This window comes from Elephas maximus, chromosome 19 (assembly GCF_024166365.1).
Source record: "Elephas maximus indicus isolate mEleMax1 chromosome 19, mEleMax1 primary haplotype, whole genome shotgun sequence".
Classification (NCBI taxonomy): domain Eukaryota; kingdom Metazoa; phylum Chordata; class Mammalia; order Proboscidea; family Elephantidae; genus Elephas; species Elephas maximus.
In genome coordinates, this window is record NC_064837.1 from 6,118,175 (window position 1) to 6,137,875 (window position 19,701).

At 49.3% G+C, this 19,701-nt stretch overlaps 1 pseudogene; it reads left to right on the forward strand.

Moving 5' to 3' along the window:
- Positions 1 to 213: 213 nt before the first annotated feature.
- LOC126062586 (zinc phosphodiesterase ELAC protein 2-like) lies at positions 214 to 14,279 on the forward strand (annotated as a pseudogene).
- The last annotated feature ends 5,422 nt before the right edge of the window (positions 14,280 to 19,701 follow it).

Below are 19,701 nucleotides of genomic sequence, written 5' to 3' on the forward strand. Positions count from 1 at the left end.
CTTCCGGAAGTCCCGCCCCCGGTGAGGGCTTACGTCGCGAAAAGGCCGAATCGGAGGAAGCAGGAAAGGGAAGAGGGGCGGCGGCTTAGGACGCTCTAGCCTTCCTCCTCTCTATAGCCCCCGCCCGTGACAAGGCCCGAGCGGCAAGGCTCCTCGCTATTGGATGCGCTGCCTCGAATAGGCGGGCCTCGCCGTTCGCGGCTTGCTGATTGGCCAGACCCGCCATGCGAGCGGAGCGGCGGTACTCGTGGCCGCCGACGGTGGTGCCGGGCCTTTCCGAGCTCCGAGGGACGCAGGTGCATGTGGGCTCTACGCTCGCTGCTGCGGGCCGCGGCTGGGGGCACCATGTCGCAGGGGCCCGCCCGCCGCCAGCGGCCGGCCAAGGACGCGCTGCGGCACCTACGCACGCGGGAGAAGCGTGGTCTGTCGTGGGAGCCCGGGGGCCCGAACACCGTGTACCTGCAGGTGGTGGCGGCCGGCAGCCGGGACGCGGGCGCTGCGCTCTATGTGTTCTCCGAGTACAACCGGTCAGTGCGCCGCGCTGGGCACACGGCCGGGCCTGGCGGCGCCCGCTGACCCGGCTCCGCCCCAGCCCAGCCGGCCGGGCCCTCTGTGCTGTGCAGCCCGGGGCCATCGCAGCACCTCTCTGGGCTTGTGTTTCCTCTGCCCGTGTTGTTTCCTTACCCGCGTGGGATCCCACTGTTGGCGCGGTTCTGGGCCTTTTCGGGGGTGGGGGGGGCGGTCCTAGATTCCTGACCTGTGTGCGCCAGTGAAGAAGCCCTGGTGCCGCAGTGGTTAAAGCGCTTGACAGCTAACCGAGAAGTCGGCGGTTCGAAATCACCAGTGGCTCGGCGGGAGAAAGATGTGGCAGTCAGGCTTCTCGCCTGGGCGGTGCTGCCTTAAGAAGCCATCGTGCTGAGGTGGAGGCTCCTGCCTGAGAGCCGGTCATACTGCCAGGGTTTACGTTGCCTGCTGAGAGTCAGTGAGCGCCGGGGCGCATGCAGCCTTGAAGTGAAATTAGAAAAAATGGAAAACCGGAGACCCCTGTGCACTGGAAAGTCCACAGTAAATTCTAGAACTCTGGACTGGATTCTAACTAATACTCAAAATACCGTTCTTTGTGTTATTCTCACCTACCTGAATTTTCTTACGTTTACCTACATGGAACAAGTCAGGTAGATCAGATGTGTTTGAGACGGCCTTGGTGAAGGGTCTGTGGAGGGACGGAATCACAGCGTGGGAGCAGACCTGAGCGCTCTCGTGTTTGGTTCTCCAGAATGGCTGGTCAGCTTTGCAGTTCAGCAGTAACCCTAGGTGGACTCTGACCCACACATCTGTGTCTTAGCTTTTCTCCCATTCTTAATGGTTTATTCTATTTTTTTTTTCCTGCTCCTCGTTTTTATTTATATGTATTTTTTCACTTATATGATTCTTCTTAGCACAACAGACCCTTTTTCTATGGGGGGGATTCGGGCACCCTGATGTACAGGTTTTGTGTTTGAACGGAGCCGTGGGCAGCGGTGCAGTCAGGCCCCTCCTGTAAGTGAGCTGTGACCATCCTGTGTACCGGGCATTGCTCTCAGTGGAGCCGGGGAAGGCTGTATGAAAATAGCTAACTTCTTTTTTTTTTTAAAGTAACTGAAACATGTTAATAAGTTTTAATCAGCTTGTTAAATGGTTGTCTGTATGGGTGGTGGAATTAGAGAGGGTTTTGATTTTTTTCTACCTGTGTCTCAGGTCCTCTGGAAAGCCAACACCAAGGTGGAATTAGAAGTGCTAGAGATTCCCTGGGGAAATGCCTGTGAAAGTCACAGGGGCAGAGAGCAGGAGTAGAGGGGAGGGCCTTTGTGCACTTTGCAGGTCTGGCCTCTGTGAAAGGAGGGAGGGCAGGAAGAGCACCAGCTGCAGCAGCCCTGAGAAGGGTCCTGCTGCGCCAGGGAGCAGTGGCCCAGCTTGGTGCCCCGCTGTGCTCGGGCTCTGCACGGAGCAGCTGGGCAGAGTGTGGCGTGGGCCGGAGGGCCATCAGCTTACTGCTGCACCCATGGCAGGGTCTCTTGGGAAGGGAGAGCTGGGGCATGCCTCCCAGCCTGGCACAGTCTGTCTGTGCAAGTTCTCCATCTTCTCCTTGAGTTTGTGTCACTTTACAAAGCAAAAAGCCCCACTTTTCCTTCCAGGTACCAAGGGAAGGCTGATGCCCCTGTGGCCCTGGTGGTTCACCTGGCCCCAGAATCTGTGCTCTTGGACAGTAGATACCAGCAGTGGATGGAGAGGTATGGAGCCCTGCCCAGCGGCTCACAGGGCAGCTGTGCTGGTTGTCCAGGAGTTCCCATTGCTCCTTCCTTCTCGCTGTGTTTACTCACGTGCTACCTACCCATCCTTCAGCTCCTGCTGCATGTTCTCAGGCCCCAGCTCTCTGGGATGACCGCCTTCTTGGAAGTCCAGGAGCACCCCCTGTTCCCCTCCTGTGAGGAAATCCTGCCCCAGGGTGGCAGAGTGTGCATGTGTTTGTGTGCAGCTTGGCTATGGCAAGGGTTCAGTTTCACACCAACACACACTCTATACTCAGTCTCTGAATACCGCCTTTTTGTTGATGATTTTACGTGTGAATCCTAAAGAATCGACTGGAGAGCATACAGTGATAGCTTCTGTTTATCGAGTGCTTGCTGTGTGTCAGGCAGCATGTTAAATACTTTATAGTTCTATTTTGTTTACTTTAATCTTTAGATGCTACCCAAATTTAGTAAGAGGAAAGAGTGTTTGTTTTACTTTTTTCCTCTTGGCTTCGTCGGCCAAGGCTGGCGTCAGGTGGGCAGGATTCTCTGAGTTAAACTTAGGGGAGAGAGTAAGCGTGGGTCTACTCCTGCCTCCCCTCCTGTTTCTCCCCATACATCTCCCTTCATCTCCCTCCCCATAAGCCCGGCAGTCTCTTGCTGCTCAGCTCTCTCCGTTCCTGTAGGGCTTGAGTCTTAACATACACTCTCTGCCTTCCTCTCACTGTGCCTTTTCTGCTTCCACCCCATTCTCCATTTTGTTTTTGCATCACTGTCGATAGGCCCAAACATCTTCGTTTTTCTTGTTTTTCCCAGCACTCTTCTCAGCACATCCTGAAGATAGCAGGTGTGTAGAGACAGAAGGAGCAGAATTACATTTGGCCATTTTGTCCCTGACACTCTGTGAACACTTCCTAATCCCCAGTGCTGCCCACTAGATGAAATGTCCCCTAAAGCATGCTGCCAACGGCGGGTCTTTTGTCTTAGGTTTGGGCCTGACACGCAGCACCTGATCCTGAATGAGAACTGTACGTCAGTTCACAACCTCCACAGCCACAAGATTCAGACGCAGCTCAACCTCATCCACCCCAGCATCTTCCCCCCCGCTCGCCGACCTCCACCATCAGGTGGCGTCACAGGGTAGCCCGGTTGGCTCGGCTCCTGCACTTTCTTTCTCCCCATGGAGTGTGTTTGTGTTTCTGTCTCTTCAGGGAGAAGGTACTGCTTTCCGCGTGCCCGCCGTGCGGGGTGAATGTCTCCTCAAATATCAGCTCCGGCCCAGGAGGGAGTGGCAGCGGTCAGTGCGGGGCGATCCAGTGTCATGGCCGTGGTTGGGTCAGCAGACTTCCTGTACAGGCCTGGATAGAAAATATTTTAGGCTTTGTGGGCCATTCTGTCTCTGTCGTAACTCTTCATCTGCCATTGTAGCTGCAAAGAGCCACAGAAAGCACATAAATAAAGGGATATGGCTGTGTTCCAAGACTGAGTTACAAAAACAGACTGACCCTAGTCCAGGTTGAGGTGGGGGGACTGGGGCCAGCGACTGTCCTTCTCTACAGCTGTTCCCCTGGTTCGTAACAGCGATACACGCTTCTTGTTTTACTACACAGAAAACAGGAGACGGGTGAGGAAGCAGATCAGGCACCCAGAATCACATCACCCAGAGATAACGATTGTTGATATGTTTTTGACTTTGTCTTTGTGAGGCTGTAGTAGAAAAACGTCTTCTCCTGCATCATTAGTCTCCAGTAATGAGGTTTTTTATTGGTATTTCAGGAAGGGAGGTTTACTTATTTGGGATGTTACCGAGTCTTAGCTGTTTTTCTGAAACAGTAAATGTCTTTAATATAAAGGTATGAATGGAACTCTGTTCCCTTAGGGTAATTCCTAGACGTGGGATTGCTGGATCAGAGTGAAAGTTTTTTAAGATGTTTGAGCCATATAAATTGTCGTCCGGGAAAGCTCTACCAGTTTGTATTCCAGCTAGTAATGTGAGAAAATGCCACAGGTCTTTATTTTAATTTTTAAAATCTGAATCTTGAATAATTTGAAGTTCCCTGTCTGCTCCACAGTGTCTGCATTAGGATAGACCGTGTTCTGCAGTATTACTGGATGTGTGTGTGCTCCTGTGGCTGAGCTGTCAGGCTCTTTAAGAACTATGTGGTAGCGTGATTCAGGACAACACACGACGACATCCTGGGGTTGAAGAACCTTTTGGCCCTTTGTCAACATCTGCACAGACTGGTCTGCAGAGCACTGACTAACAACCTAGCAACATGTGGATTCACTGTGTACTTGTTAAAAAATACAATCCCTGGGTCCTGCCCCAGGCCTAGAAACCCTGGGGATGCAGTGGTTAAGAGCTATGGCTGCTAACCGAAAGGTCGGCGGTTTGAATCCACCAGGCGCTCCTTGGAAAGGGGCAGGTTTACCTGGTCCTATAGGGTTGCTATGAGTTGGAATCCTTGGTGGCAACATTTTTCTTTTTTTTTGGCCCCCCCAAAATCAAATCCAAATCCATTGCAGTTGAATCAACTCTGACTCATAGCGACCCTACAGGACAGCGTAGAACTGCCCCACAGGGTTTCCAAGGAGCACCGGCTGAATTAGAATCCTGAGGGTTAGGCCAGGGACTTGTTCAAGCTCCCAGGTGATTTTAATGCTCAGCCAGGTTGAGATTCACTGGTCCAGGGCCTCGCTCCTCAGTGTGGTCAGGACCAGCATCATCATCTGGGGTCCTGCTCGAAACGCTGAATCTCAGCACCCCCAGCCCCAGCCCCTGAATCAGGCTCTGCGCTTTAATAAGGTTCCCAGTTGAATAGTAGTGCGCATTAAGAGCCACCGCTCTCAGGCTGTGCTTCTCAGCCCTGGACTATTTCCGCCCGGGGACACTGGGCATTTCTGAAGACTTTTTCATTACCACAGTTGGTGGGGGCACAGGTGCTACTGGCGTTTAGTGAGAAGAGGCCAGGGATGCTGCTGAACATCCTACAGTGCACAGGACAGCCCCCACAAAGAAGTGTCCCCCTCAGACGTCATTCGCCTGCAGTTCACAAGCCCTGTCTAGTGTGCAGAGCGTCCTCTAGCTGTCAGGCTCTGAGGCTGAGTGGTGCTCTAAGGAGCTGAGCTGTACAGAACTTGCTCTGACGCCACCGCTTAGCTTAGAAAGGCCCCAAAATGCAGTAGAACGGAATTGCTTTCTGCAGATTGTTTCCATTTAATTTATTCAGGATATCCAGTTTGGCTTTTGCTTGAGACCCTGTGCCACCTTGGTCACCTGAGATGCTTTCTCCCCGCAGGGATGCTGTTCTTACTTGCAATCCTGATGAATTCACAGCCGAGGCCCTGGAGCTCCCCAACTTCCAGGAGAGCGTGCAGGAGTCCAGGAAGAGTGTGCAGGATGGTCCCACCCCAGCAGGTGAGCAGGAGCCCACTGACGGCCTCTCCCCTGGCTCTGCCCTCCCACATGGGAGAGTCCTGCCAAAGCACATTCTGCCCTGATTTATTTCTTTAATGCAGTGTTTCTCTGCTTTGACTATACGTTAGAATGATGCAAGGAGGCGGGAAGCTTTAAAAATACCAGCCCCTGCCCCCATCCCAGACCAGTTAATCCAGGTTCTAGGCCTGGATCAGTCCTGGGTCTAGTCCTGGATCTTGTCCTGGGTCTAGGCCTAGATCTTTGCACATGTTATTATAATACTTTACTTTGTCTTCTCGAGAGGCCCTTTGAAATCTTCTGTTCAGTTCTTTTACTTCATCAATTCTTCCTTTTGCTTTAGCTGCTCGACGCTCAAGAGCAAGTTTCAGAGTCTCCTCTGACATCCATCTTGGTCTTTTCTTTCTTTCCTGTCTTTTCAGTGACCTCTTGCTTTCTTCATGGATGATGTCCTTGATGTCATTCCACAACTCCTCTGGTCTTCGGTCACTAGGGCAAGCTTGCCTTCATCCCAGAATGCAGAGATGGAGTAAATGCTTTGACTCAAAACCAGAAGCCATTAGATGGTTCTCAGTTAAATGGTTGTTTTCTTCGAAGCATTTTTTTTCAACCCTTATTTTCATCCTGTGCTTGTTTCTGTACTTTTTGCTAACATTCCTCCATGAAATGACTCCAGGGCTGGGTACGTGGATAGTGACTAGCACAGAGATCATCTGTTCCAGGCGGATGAAGGGGAAGTTCAAGAGAAAGGCAGCCCCTGTCTGAAGTTGTCCATGGCCTGCTTGAAAAGGGCCCTCTGTGGCCTCAGCTGAGAGCACGCTCATCTGTCAGGTGGCTTGCAGTGACCCGAGGGTTTGCATCTGGTTATTCGAGTACTCTTTCCTTGATTAGTGACTGCCATTTAAATTGCATTTCTTCGTAAGAATGATTCTGGAGCTCTCCGGTGATAGACTTGAACTTTTTTTTTTTTTTCATTTTTATTGTGCTTTAAGTGAAAGTTTACAAATCAGGTCAGTCTTTCATACAAAAATTTATATACACCTTGCTATATACTCCTAGTTGCTCTCCCCCTAATGAGACAGCACACTCCTCCTTTCCGCTCTGTTTTCATGTCCGTTCGGCCAGCTTCTGACCCCCTCTACCTTCTCATCTCCCCTCCAGACAGGAGCTGCCCACATAGTCTCATGTGTCTACTTTATCCAAGAAGCTCATTCTTCACCAATATCGTCTTCTATCCCATAGTCCATTCCAATCCCTGTCTGAAGAGTTGGCTCTGGGAATGGTTCCTATCCTGGGCTAATGGAAGGTCTGGGGACCATGACCACCAGGTCCTTCTAGTCTCAGACCATTAAGTCTGGTCTTTTTACAAGAATTTGGGGTCCGCATCCCACTCCTTTCCTGCTCCCTCAGGGTTCCTCTGTTGAGTTCCCTGTCAGGGCAGTCATCGGTTGTAGTTCTTCTCGTCTCAGGCTAATGTAGTCTCTGGTTTATGTGGCCTTTTCTTTCACTTGGGCTCATAATTACCTTGTGTCTTTGGTGTTCTTCATTCTGGTTTGCTTCAGGTGGGTTGAGACCAATTGATGCATCTTAGAAAGCCACGTGCTAGCGTTTTAAGACCCCAGACGTCACAGAATGTTCCCTTAATAGATTTTTTTATCCCAGTTGACTTAGATGTCCCCTGAAACCATGGTCCCCAAAACCCTGCCCTTACTGTGCTGGCCTTTGAAGCATTTGGTTTATTCAGGAAACTTCCTTGATTTTGGCTTAGTCCAGTTTTGCTGGCCTCTCCTATATTGCATGTCGTCTTTTCCTTCACCTAAAATACCTCTTATCTACTATTTAATTAGTGAATACCCCTTCCCTCCTTTCTTCCCTCCCTCCACAGTCTTATAACCATCAAAGAATATTTTTTTCTCTGTTTAAACTATTTCTTGAGTTCTTATAATAGTGGTCTCAGACAACATTTGTCCTTTTCGAACTGACTAATTTCACTCAGCAAAATGCCTTCCAGATTTATCCATGTTCTGAAATGATTCACAGATTCACCATTGTTCTTTATCAATTTGTGGTATTCCATTGTGTGAATATACCATAATTTATTTATCCGTTCACCCACTGATGGGCATCTTGGTTGCTTCCATCTTTTTGCTATTGTAAACAGTGCTGCAGTGAACATGGGTGTGCATATATCTGTTCGTGTAAAGGCTCTTACTTCTCTAGGCTATAGTCGAAGGAGTGGGATTGCTGGATCGTATGGTAGTTCTATTTCTAGCTTTTTAAGGAAGTGCAAAATCGACTGCCAAAGTGGTTGTACCATTTGACATTCCCACCAGCAGTGTATAAGTGTTCCAGTCTCTCCACAACTTCTCCAACATTATTTTGTGTTTTTTGGATTCATGCTACCCTTGTTGGAGTGAGATGGAGTCTCATTGTAGTTTCGATTTGTTTTTCTCTAATGGCTAATGATTGTGAGCATTTCCTCATGTATCTTTTAGCTACCTGAATGTCTTTTTCAGTGAAGTGTCTGTTCATGTCCTTTGCACATTTTTAAACTGGGTTATTTGTCTTTTTGCAGTATCATGTAGCTTTTAGAGATCAGACGTTGATTGGAAATGTTATAGCTAAAAACTTTTTCCCAGTCTGTACATAATGTTTTTACCACTTTTGGTGAAGTCTTTGGTTGAGCATAGGTGTTTGATTTTTAGGAGCTCCCAGTTATCTTGTTTCTCTTGTGTTTGTGCATTGTTACTAATATTTTGTATACCGTTTATGCCATGTATTAGGGCTCCTAGCATTGTCCCTATCTTTTCTTCCATAATCTTTATTGTTTTAAATTTTATATTTAGGTCTTTGATCCATTTTGAGTTCATTTTTGTGCATGGTGTGAGGTATGGGTCTTATTTCATTTTCTGCAGATAGATATCCAGTTAAGCCAGCACCATTTGTTAAACAGACTGTCTTTTCCCCATTTAATGGACTTTGGGTCCTTTGTGAAATATCAGCTGCTCATATGTGGGTGGATTTATTTCTGGATTCTCAATTCTGTTCCATTGGTCTGTGTACCTGTTGTTGTACCAGTACCAGGCTGTTTTGACTACTGTGGTGGTATAATAGGTTCTAAAATCAGATAGAGTGAGGCCTCGCAAGTTTGTTCTTCTTTTTCAGTAATGCTTTACTTATCCAGGGCCTCTTTCCCTTCCATATTAAGTTGGTGATTTGTTTCTCCGTCTCATTACAAAATGTCATTGGAATTTGGATCGGAATTGAATTGTATCTACAGATGGCTTCTGGTAGAAAAGACAGTTTTACAATGTTAAGTCTTCCTATCCGTGAGCAAGGTATGTTTTCCACTTACATAGGTTTCTTTTGGTTTCTTGTAGTAGTGTCTTGTAGTCTTTTAGGTCTCTGATAAGATTTATTCCTGAGTATTTTATCTTCTTGGGGGCAACTGTAAGTGCTATTGATTTGGTGATTTCCTCTTCGATGTTCTTTTTGTTGGTGTGGAGGAATCCAACTGATTTTTGTATGTTTGTCTTGTATCCTGATACCCTGCTGAATTCTGTCAGTTTCAGTAGTTTTCCTGAGGATTCTTTAGGGTTTTCTGTGTATAAGATCATGTCATTTGGAAATACAGATACTTTTACTTCTTCCTTGCCAATCTGGATGCCCTTTATTTCTTTATCTAGCCTAATTGCTCTGGCTAGGACTTCCAGTACAATGTTGAATAAGAGTGGTGATAAAGGGCACCCTTATCTGGTTCCCGATTTCAGTGGGAATGCTTTCAGGCTCTCTCCATTTAGGGTGATGTTGGCTGTTGGCTTTGTAGAAATGCTCTTTATTATGTTGAAGAATTTTCCTTCTATTCCTATTTTGCTGAGTTTTTATCATGAATAGGTGTTGAACTTTGTCAAATGCCTTATATGCATCAATTGATAAGATCATGTGTTTCTTTTGTTTCATTTATATGATGGATTACATGAATTGTTTTTTTAATGTTGAACCATCCCCGTATACCTGGTATGAATCCCATTTGGTCATGGCGAATTATTTTTTTGATATGTTGTTGAATTCTATTGGCTAGAATTTTGTTGAGGATTTTTGCATCTAAGTTCATGAGGGATATAGGTCTGTAATTTTCTTTTTTGTGGTGTCTTTACCTGGTTTTGGTATCAGGGATGTGCTGGCGTTATGGAATGAATTTGGGAGTATTCCATCCTTTTCTATGCTCTGAAATAAATACCTTTAGTAGGAGTGGTGATAACTCTTCTCTGAAGGTTTGGTAGAACTCTGCAGTGAAGCCCTCCAGGCCAGGGCTTTTTTATTATTGGGAGTTTTTTGATTACCTTTTCAGTCTCTTCTTTTGTTATGTGTTTATTTAGTTGTTCTACCTCTGTTTGTGTTAGTTTACGTGGGTAGTGTGTTTCCCGAAATTCATCCATTTCTTTTAGGTTTTCAAATTTGTTAGAGTACAATTTTTCATAGTAATCTGCAATGGTTCTTTTAATTTCAGTTGGATCTGTTGTGATATCACCCATCTTATTTCTTATTCAGTTTATTTGCTTCCTCTCCCATTTTTCTTTTGTGAGTCTGGCCGATGGTTTATCAATTTGGTTAATTTTTTCACAGAACCACCTTTTGGTCTTCTTAACTCTTTCAGTTGTTTTTCTGTTTTCTATTTCATTTAATTCTGCTCTAATTTTTATTTTTTGCTTTCTTCTGGTGCCTGAGGGTTTCTTTTGTTGCTGTCTTTCTATTTGTTCAAATTGTAGGGATAATTCTTTGATTTTGGCCCTTTCTTCTTTTTGGATGTGTGCATTTATTGATATAAATTGACCTCTGACTACTGCTTTAGCCATGTCCCAAAGGCTCTGATAGGAAATGTTTTCATTCTCCTTGAAGTCTATGAATTTCTTTATTCCATCGTTAATGTCTTCGATAACCCAGTCTTTTTTGAGCAGGGTATTGTTCAGTTTCCAAGTGTTTGATTTCTTTTCCCTGCTTTTTCTGTTATTGATTTCTACTTTTATGGCCTTATGGTCAGAGAAGATGCTTTGTAATATTTCGATGTTTTGGATTCTGCTAGGGCTTGCTTTATAACCTAATATGTGGTCTATTCTAGAGAATGTTCCATGTGCACTAGAAAAGGAACTATACTTGGCCGCTGTTGGGTGGAGTATTCTGTATATGTGTATAAGATCGAGTTGGTTGATTGTGGCATTTAGATCTTGTCTTTATTGAGCTTCTTTCTGGATATTCTGTTCTTCGCCGAAAGTGTTGTGTTGAAGAGAATTGAGCTTTTGATTCCAGATGTTAAATATTTTATTTTTTCATGTTTAATCTTCTCACAGTTTGATTCCTGCCAAATGCCTTCAGAAAGGGGTTGAGGACACCTGTCCCATAGTTGAAACACTGATTAGCTCTCTGTTGGAAACGTGTGATTTGGAAAAGGTAAAGAGTGTCGTGTGGGTACTGGGGAGGGCAACCTGGACAGAGCCACAGAGCCCTCACCCTGCCCCTGTGTTCCAGACCTGCCTGGTTCAGCGCTGCAGGCATCCATTCGGCTGTGTGCTGGTGCACACGTATGGCTAGAATGTGGTCTATTCAGGGGACACCATGCCCTGTGATGCCCTGGTCCAGATGGGTGAGTAGAGGTCACTTTGGGGCGTGTGGGCTAGTTTGTACGTCAGCAGCGGCGGCAGAGTTGGGTCCCCACCCTGGCAGTTTCTGGGTGTCACTGCCACACACAGACAAGTCACAGGACGTAGGAAACTGTTGTTGAACCCTGGGCTGTGTGCTTCTCATGCTGGGACTCTGTTCTGATGCCCGTGTGTTCTATAGGGAAAGATGCCACCCTCCTCGTACATGAAGCCACTTTGGAAGATGGTTTAGAAGAGGAAGCGGTGGAAAAGACACACAGGTAACACAGGCCCTCTTGTTCCTTATCACCCACTCTTCCCCCCACCCCTCACCAACTTCTGCCACGTGGAACCTTTGAGGAGCCTTCTATTGCCGCTTTGGGCATGTGGTTGCCGAGGCCGAGGCAGTTCTCTTATAAATTCTCTGCCTTTATTTATGCAGCGTTCTCTGGATTCTAGGGTCAAGGGCAGTTTTCGAAAGAATTGGAAATATGCCGGGATAAACTGCAAGACAGGTCAAGGGATTGCCAGGCAAAGTAGGGGAGAAGGCCAAGGTGGGAGGGGAGCTGGATCTTGTGTGGTATTTTAATGAAAGCATGCTCTACGCCAAGTACGAAGCCCTGTGTGGGCCTGACTTAGGGGAGTGTGTGGCATCTGGCCCTCAGGAGTTTGTGCTAGCTAACGAGGAACACGTAAGGGGACCTGGCAGCCTCCCAGGAGCGCTGAGCGAGTTTGAGGGCCAGGTCAGTGCCAACTCTCTACTCTGGAGTGAGCTTCAGTTGCATTCTTTCTTCGCAGCACGACTTCCCAGGCTATTGGAGTGGGGATACAGATGAATGCCAAGTTCATCATGCTTAACCACTACAGTCAGCACTACGCCAAGATCCCCCTCTTCAGCCTCGACTTCAATGAGAGTCGGAATCCCCTTTGACCACATGAAGGTCTGTATGTTGTGGGCTATGGGATGGGGGCTGGGACGGCGGACATGGCACAGGGTGCTACATTCTCCCCTCAGGTGCCAGGGCCAGCTGTGTAAGATGTGTCTCACCCAGTGATTCACACCGGGTCACACTCACCACCAGACTGACGGGCGAGGCCTTCTGCTGCAGGGGCAATTCAGAAACCAGCCTCAGTCAGGTCACTGGGGATTACAAAGGCCTCTGCTAGGCCCAGTCCATTCAGTCATTACGAGCCTGGTGGACAGGAGGCGTTCTTCCCCCAGGCCTTCTGGAATGAAGGGTCAGAGAATAAGCCAGGGTTTGTTGTTCGGGGAGCTCAACTGTGAAAGACTGGATTGCCTTTCCCAGGGACCAATATGGCCCCCTTTGCCAGGGCGGGGTGCGTCACCAGCCCCTCTTCTGGTGCTTTGTCAACTCTGTGGTGGGCTGACTGGTGAGGAGAGGGAGTTGGTGCTGCTGTGTGAACAGGTCACTCACAGCTCCATCCCCTCGGGGGTGCTCCTCACCTCCTCACCTCCTCCTTGCCTTAGGTCTGCTTTGGAGACTTTTCCATGGTGCCCAAGCTGATCCCTCCGCTCAAAGCCCTGTTTGCCAGTGACCTTGAGGAGATGGAGGAACACAGGGAGAAGCGGGAGCTACGGCAGCTGCGGGTGGCCCTGCTCTCCAAGGATGAGCCTCTGAGCTCACAGAGCAAGAAGAGGGTGCCCAGGGATGAACCTCTAAGCCCACAGAGCAAGAAGGTCAGAGCCCAGTGAGGGATCAGAGTGACCCGTGTGTGGGCACCAGTGTCTGTTCTCCTGCCAGTCGAAGGCAAAGAGCAGAGCGTGACAAGGACAGCACTCAGGAGTAGACGAGTGATGCTGTGCCCTGGCTGGGCTCCGGGACGAGGACCCATCTGCCAGAGACCCCCTGGGACCTGGGGAGCTGCGGGCACGGAGGCTGCTCAGTGTCCACAGCAAGTGTAACTAATCCCCATGCCAGTCTGCCTTGGAAACATCCTACAGAAATCAGGGCGGCACGCCTCCCCTGCTCCAGTGAAGGTGTGCTCTCTGCACCGAGACCAGCCGCCTGCATGGGGAGCTAGAAAGGAAGTCTGAATGTCCAAGACACCCAAACACAATAAAGATTCAGTTTGGAACCCTGCGTTCCCTCGCCTGGTCCTGCTTGTTGTCCTGGTGAGTCCTCTCCTCACTGCAGCCACTGCCACCACTGCCGTCAGGGCCCAGTGTGCCCTGTATGTCCAGCTCTGACTGCAGACAGGCCTTCCCCACTCACTAGCCTAGTTTTTGACAGGACTCGCTCCAAGCAGGTCCTCCACACCATTTGGGGGCGCTGGGTGGCTGAAGCAGTGCATTGAGACTCGTCTTCTTTTGGTTTTGGGTGAGACATGGAGCGGTGGACTGGCTCTCCCCCACCCCACAGTGAGAGTCACTGTTTGCCCTTGAGAGTACTGAGAAATCCTGCATTAGGCTGGCTGGCTCCTTTTGGGGTTTAAAAACACTAAGTGCTTGAAAACTGAGATATTTTTCAAAGATCTACCTAGTATTTGTTTGTGGAGAAAGAGCTTTAAAACTCAGGTGATGCGAGAGACGTGAGACCAAGGACTCTGCCTTCCCTGGTGACTCTTGGGGTTCCTCATGGGGCAGCACCTGAGACCTATTTCTGTGCCCCCCACGTGTGTTACTGAAACAAGAAGATAGGCCATGCTCAGGGATGATCAATCTATTTTAATAACATTACTTTTGACAGCTATTTGTACATGTTTTGAAAGGTAACTTTCGACCCCTGGGCTCCATTACAAATTGGGTCCTGAACCGCCCTTGCCAGGAAGTGAGCAAAGCTGTGACATCAGAATTGTGCAAACCCCCCATCCAAGAAGGGTGATTGTACACCATGTTGGGAAAAATAATGAAGCATTTAAACTTTCATTGTGTACCTGTACACTGGTTTAGATTGAATGGCTCAAATTAAACAAATATAGATTTCATATGTACAAATATTACATCATATATAGGTATATTATATCTATTTTAAAAGGACAAAATTGTAAATCTTGGTTTTGCATGCATGACCCAAATCTGGTTCTCACTCCCTTAATCCCAAAGTGTGAACAGGCTCCGCAGTGCCCTTCTGGGCCCTCCTGCTAATGGCTGGGATTCATGAGGAGATGAGTGGCAGATGCTGGTGCTCCCTGGGCTGGCTGCCTCTCGTCGACATGCTCTGGGCAACAGAATTATTGCTATTCACTTGTAACCTCCAGAAAGAAGAGCCAGGCTCTGGGCCCACACACCTAGTAAGCTCTGGAGGCCAGAGCTCCTGCCAGAGAGCTAACATTTGTGGGGAAGGGGCGGCTGGGCCCTACTGACAGCCTCAGGATCATTTAAATCCAGAAATATAAAACAATAGGGGTGAAAGGAGCTTCCGCTCATATAAATAAGACTGTTAGGAAGTGACACATACTTGGTTTTAAGCAATTTACTTTTGAGCCATCTGACCAAGGGCAGCCATAAGGTTTTGTCACTGGCTGTGCCCGCACCCCGCCAAGCAGGAGGAAAAGCCAGGTGCCCCAGGATGTCCGGAAGTCCCCCTGTCAGATAAAGCTGATACTGCAGGGCTAGCCATTAGCTGTCGAAGGAAAGACAGCAGCCCCCACGGCTAACCAGCCAGTCGCCCCAGCACCCCTGCCCTGCAGGGGGCCTTTCTGACAAGCAGTCCCGTGGGTGGAGAGAGGCGGGTGCTGCGTGGCCTGGAGGCTGAGAGTGGATCAAGAGGCACAAAGTCAAAAGGCAAAGATCAAACAAAAGGCCCAGGTAACCACCTGAGAGGAACAAACAAAATACGCACCACCGCCATGCACCACCTGGGCCGGAGCTCACACTGAAAATCCAACCTCTCGCTGGCAGTGACAACAAGGAGCCAAGAACATGGCACGCTCACGACGCTCCTGGCAGCGGGCGTCTGGGCACACGTATGTACACGCGGGTTGGGTGGGCGGGAAAGCCGTGTCAGAGGGCGGTGCTCTCAGACTCCTCCTCCGAGTCCCTTTTCTCAGTCACCAAGTGTCGCCGCATGTGCTCCAGGGGGCTCAGGCGGAGCGAGGACCCCAGCTCTACGTGGATAGAGGGGATATCAAAGTGGACAAGATCTGGAAATTGGCAGAGAGAGAGGTGGGTGAACAGAGACGTCCAGCTGCGGAGATGCTCACTGCAGGCAAATACAGCTAGCGCTAAGCAGCAGCGCTCTGCTCATTTTAGGGGCAGAGTATTTAAGGGCTGGTTGAAACCTACTGCAGGGTCAGTTTAGGGTCCGACCCGCTCGGCTTCTACCTTGTAAGCCTGGAAGAGCAAGGCATCTGACTCTGCCATGGGCAGAGAGGACTGCCTGAACGGCTCCCCCGGGTTACATCTCAACCCTCCAGCTCAGCCCTTGGCCGGCTCCGCTCCTGGCCTTCATTCAGCCCTGCTGGCCAGCCTAGGTCAGGGGCAGCTCTCAGGGGCGACAGGGAAGGTGGAGCTAGAATGGGAGCTGCTCCAAGACAGCCTTGGGAGGGTTTGCTTTTGTTTTTCAACAAAAGTTTAGTCTGGGAAATACTCCCTTGAGTGCACAGACATTTGGACACTGTCCTAAAAGACATACAAACATGTACACTCTGGGACAAAAGCACCTTCTCCCTCTCCCCACCCCCAAGTGGTCCTCAGAACGCCCTTCCAGCCTGTCTTCGTTTTGCTGGCTGTTCAGGGGAACCTCGGTGGGTTTGAGGCTGGCTCGGCCAATGCCACCTGCTCATCCTGAAGCAGGCAGCTCTGCCTCCTGAAAGGGTGTCTGGGGGCCTCTGTGCCTGTCTGTGCCCTCCTTTAGCATGAGGGCCCATTTCTCCTGTGCCTTGCCCTGGCAGGGCATCTAAGGCGGGTGGAGCATCGGCTAAGAGCACGAAGCCCCATCTCTGTCAGGAATTAGGAGGGTGGCCTGGTAAATGCTTTACCTTCCCTGTGCCTCAGTGTCCTAAGCAGTCAGATGGGAAGAATAAATGGTGGTAATGAGCTTAAACACGATACTGAGAAAGCGACTAAAGTGTGCCCAGCCCAGAAGGGGCGCGTGGTATCAGCTGTCACTGACATCCTCCAGCCCCTTAAAGAGTGCCCTGAAGGAGAAGGCAGTTCCGGTGGCAGGGGACCAGGGTCCAGGGAGAGAGCCCCGCTGATGTTCACAGGAAGAGGGAAGCTGTGACTGCTAGTTTTGGAGACGTCTCCCGAAGTGTCTGTTAGAAACCTGTCTGTCACTGCCACCGTCCTCCTGCATCAGGCTGCTGTGCAAGACCAGGGGCTGAGAGGGCGCACCCCCGGGAGCCTGGAGGCCAAAGTGGGGAAAGCCCTTCCCTCATCCACTCTGCCCACCCCTCACAGAGGCAGACACCTCATTCCTCCTGCGGTCTTTCCTGCTTTTGCCTCCGTTTATAGGAGCCGACCAGGCAGATACTGGTATAAATGCTCCCAAAATAAATTACTGAGTTGGATGGAAAGTCTCTAGCTGGCGATACACATCGGGGGCGTGGGCGAGGCTCGGGTAAGAATTCTGAGACCGAGGGGCCTCTCTCAGGGTTTGCCGGCTCTGAGCCCAGAGGAAGACAGTTTAGAGATGAAATCTGAGAGTGGAGATCCACAGGTACACCCTTGGGTGTTTGCTGGAAGTCCCCGTCCTGAGGACTCGGCCCCAGCGAGGTCCCTGTGTCTGCCTGCACCGGCGTGTCCTCCCACAGAGACACTGCCCTGAACAAAGATCTACAGGTGAACCCTCCCTGGGGCACTGAGCACAAAAGCCTTCGGCCAGCGGTCAAGTCACAAAACGGCTTCCTTGTAGGAAGAACAGATCTGGTACCTACCCAAGCTCTAAGCCAAAGGGAGAGGGAATGAGGAATTGAAACTGGTGAAGGAGAAGGGGGAAAAGGGCTCAGCCTATTTGTTAGTCCCTCCACCACAGCTCCTCCTAATGAAAAGGCAAAAAAAAAAAAAAACAGTGATTCCAAAAAGCCAAATCAGCTCAGGGGCCAGGTGGCTGCTGTGGAAGCTGGGGAGGCAGGAAGAGTGCGGCAGCCCAGCGAGCCACATGCAGAGGGGACGGAGCGGGCGGCCGGCCTGTGAGCTGGCCGGGGGTGAGGAGGTGAGGCCGGGGCCAGCTTACCCTGAACAGCCCCTCACACGTATCCAACACTGTGTCACTCATGTCACACAGCTGCAAGAACACAATGATAGGATTGGGAGAAAGGAATCAACATGGCCAAACGAGAACGCAACAGAACACTATGACAAGTTTCACGGTCACAGGTGGGCCACACAAAACCCTACGGCTTTTCTCCTGGCTCAGAGACTGGACGTACGGGCCGAGACAGTCTGCTCCCACAAGAATGGGAAAACAAAGCAGAGTGTACGTGGAGGGCGTCACTCACTCTAAGGGTCAGCAGGTCTTCAGCCCGCGTGCCAGAACGTAAGTGCTACATTTTCAGGCAGGTGGAGGGTCATTGTCCCTCAAGTACGTGCCCTCTTCCTGGGTCTTCTACGAGTAATGTCCCCTGCACCCACTGCTCACCCTGTTGCCTGTGATGCCGCCAGTAACACGTCCCTGCCTGGGGAGGCCGGGAACGTCGGCAGCCACTGGCAGCTGCCATGGGGCCAATGTGCTCAGGGGACAACCCCTAAGGGCAGGAGGCCTGCAGGCTCCCCCTACTCGGGAAAACATTCCTCACCACTGCAAGGACTGCCAATTGGGAAGTGATGCTGTCATTTCCAAGGAGGGACTGTCCATTTTTCCTTAAGCCTCAGTGTAGGTGACAGCAGCTGAACTCTGAGTAGTAATTACAACCCCGAATAAGCCAGATTACCAGGAGGTGCCTACCCGTAATATTTACTCCTGACCCTGCACAAACACTGAAAATTGACTAGCTTTTTCAGAGGCAGCAAGAAGCCGGACTCCACAGGCTCAGTGCTTCCCTCCAATCAAGGGATGTGGGGTGGGGGGACAGTCCCCATGAGAAACCCCAGTGCACTGTGGACCTAGATGCACTGGCTTCGGCTGGGACTCAGGTTCTTTGGGTGTGGGGGGGGGGCATGTGTGTTTGTGGGTGGGTGTGTCACTTGGGACAATACTGAGTGGTTGTGTACAGGCTCTCTGCCATGTAGTGACACAATGGCTGACTACTCCAGGCACGGCCCAGTATGTTACCTGCCTCCCTGAATGAGGGGACTGCTATACTGACTTCAGCAGTCACCACAGGTCAGCCCCTGAGGCATCATATCGTGTGGTCAGAGGGTCTGGGGAGACAGTTCAAAACCATTCTCATTTTCTTCCAACCAATGATCAGTGTTTGCTAAATGTGGTATGAGTTTGGGATTTTATCTCACGCATTCTTCTGGGGGAAAATACCTGCTGAGAATCTGTAGTTCTAATGAGTTCCCAGGTGATGCTAATACTGCTGGTTAGGGACCAATTCTGAAAACCACTAGTAGAGCTGTGGATCTCAAAATTTATTATGCTTAAGAATCACGTGGGGATCTTATTAAACTGTGGATCCTGGTTCAGTATATCTGGGGTGGAAATGCAAATTCTCAGCAGGGGTTCAAAACAGAACAAACTGGTTCAAAGGCCTATAATTAAATAAGAATAATAGACTATTCTTAGCCCCAGAAATTACTGCTGAGATAATCTTTAAACCTTACGCCAAAAATACCCCTGAAGTATTCTTTAAACCAAACAACAGTTTAGCTTAACTAGTAAAGAATGTCTGTCTTCAGCATCGTGCTCTTTGAAGAACTCTCTATCTGGGATCAAACTGACAACAGCGACTAGATAGAGTAGACAGGCAACTTAGTTGGTGGTGAGTTTATGTTAATGGGGGAAGGAACAATCTGGAAAAGGAGGGTGAGAATGGTTACAAAAGTCTAAGGATGTAATCAGTGTCACTGAATTGTACATATAGAAGTTGTTTAATTGGTGTATGTTTCCCTGCGTATATTCCCAACATCGAAAAATAAATTCATAAAAAATAGCATGTCTTGGTGGGGGGAACTCAGTAAGTGGGTGCTCTAGCCAAGTAATTCTCTGCTAAACCAAATTAGACTAAAGGTAAGAGATCAGAGCAGGGCTAGGCAGGTAACTGTCTCCTCAGTGTTAGAAAGCCATAAAGTGACAATAGCTCAGAGGAATCCAGGAGGAGAGCCAATCACTTGGCAATTCACAAAAACAGGACTATGTCTTTGGGGTTCAAGCCACAATTCAGGGCATACCTTTCTATGAAGGAAGCCAAGTCACCCTACCTATTCACATCTGTTCCATAAAGCCTCAGGGAGGCGGGAAAGCAGCTCAGAGGCAGGAATCTGACCATCCAGGACACGAGAAATTGCTGCTGG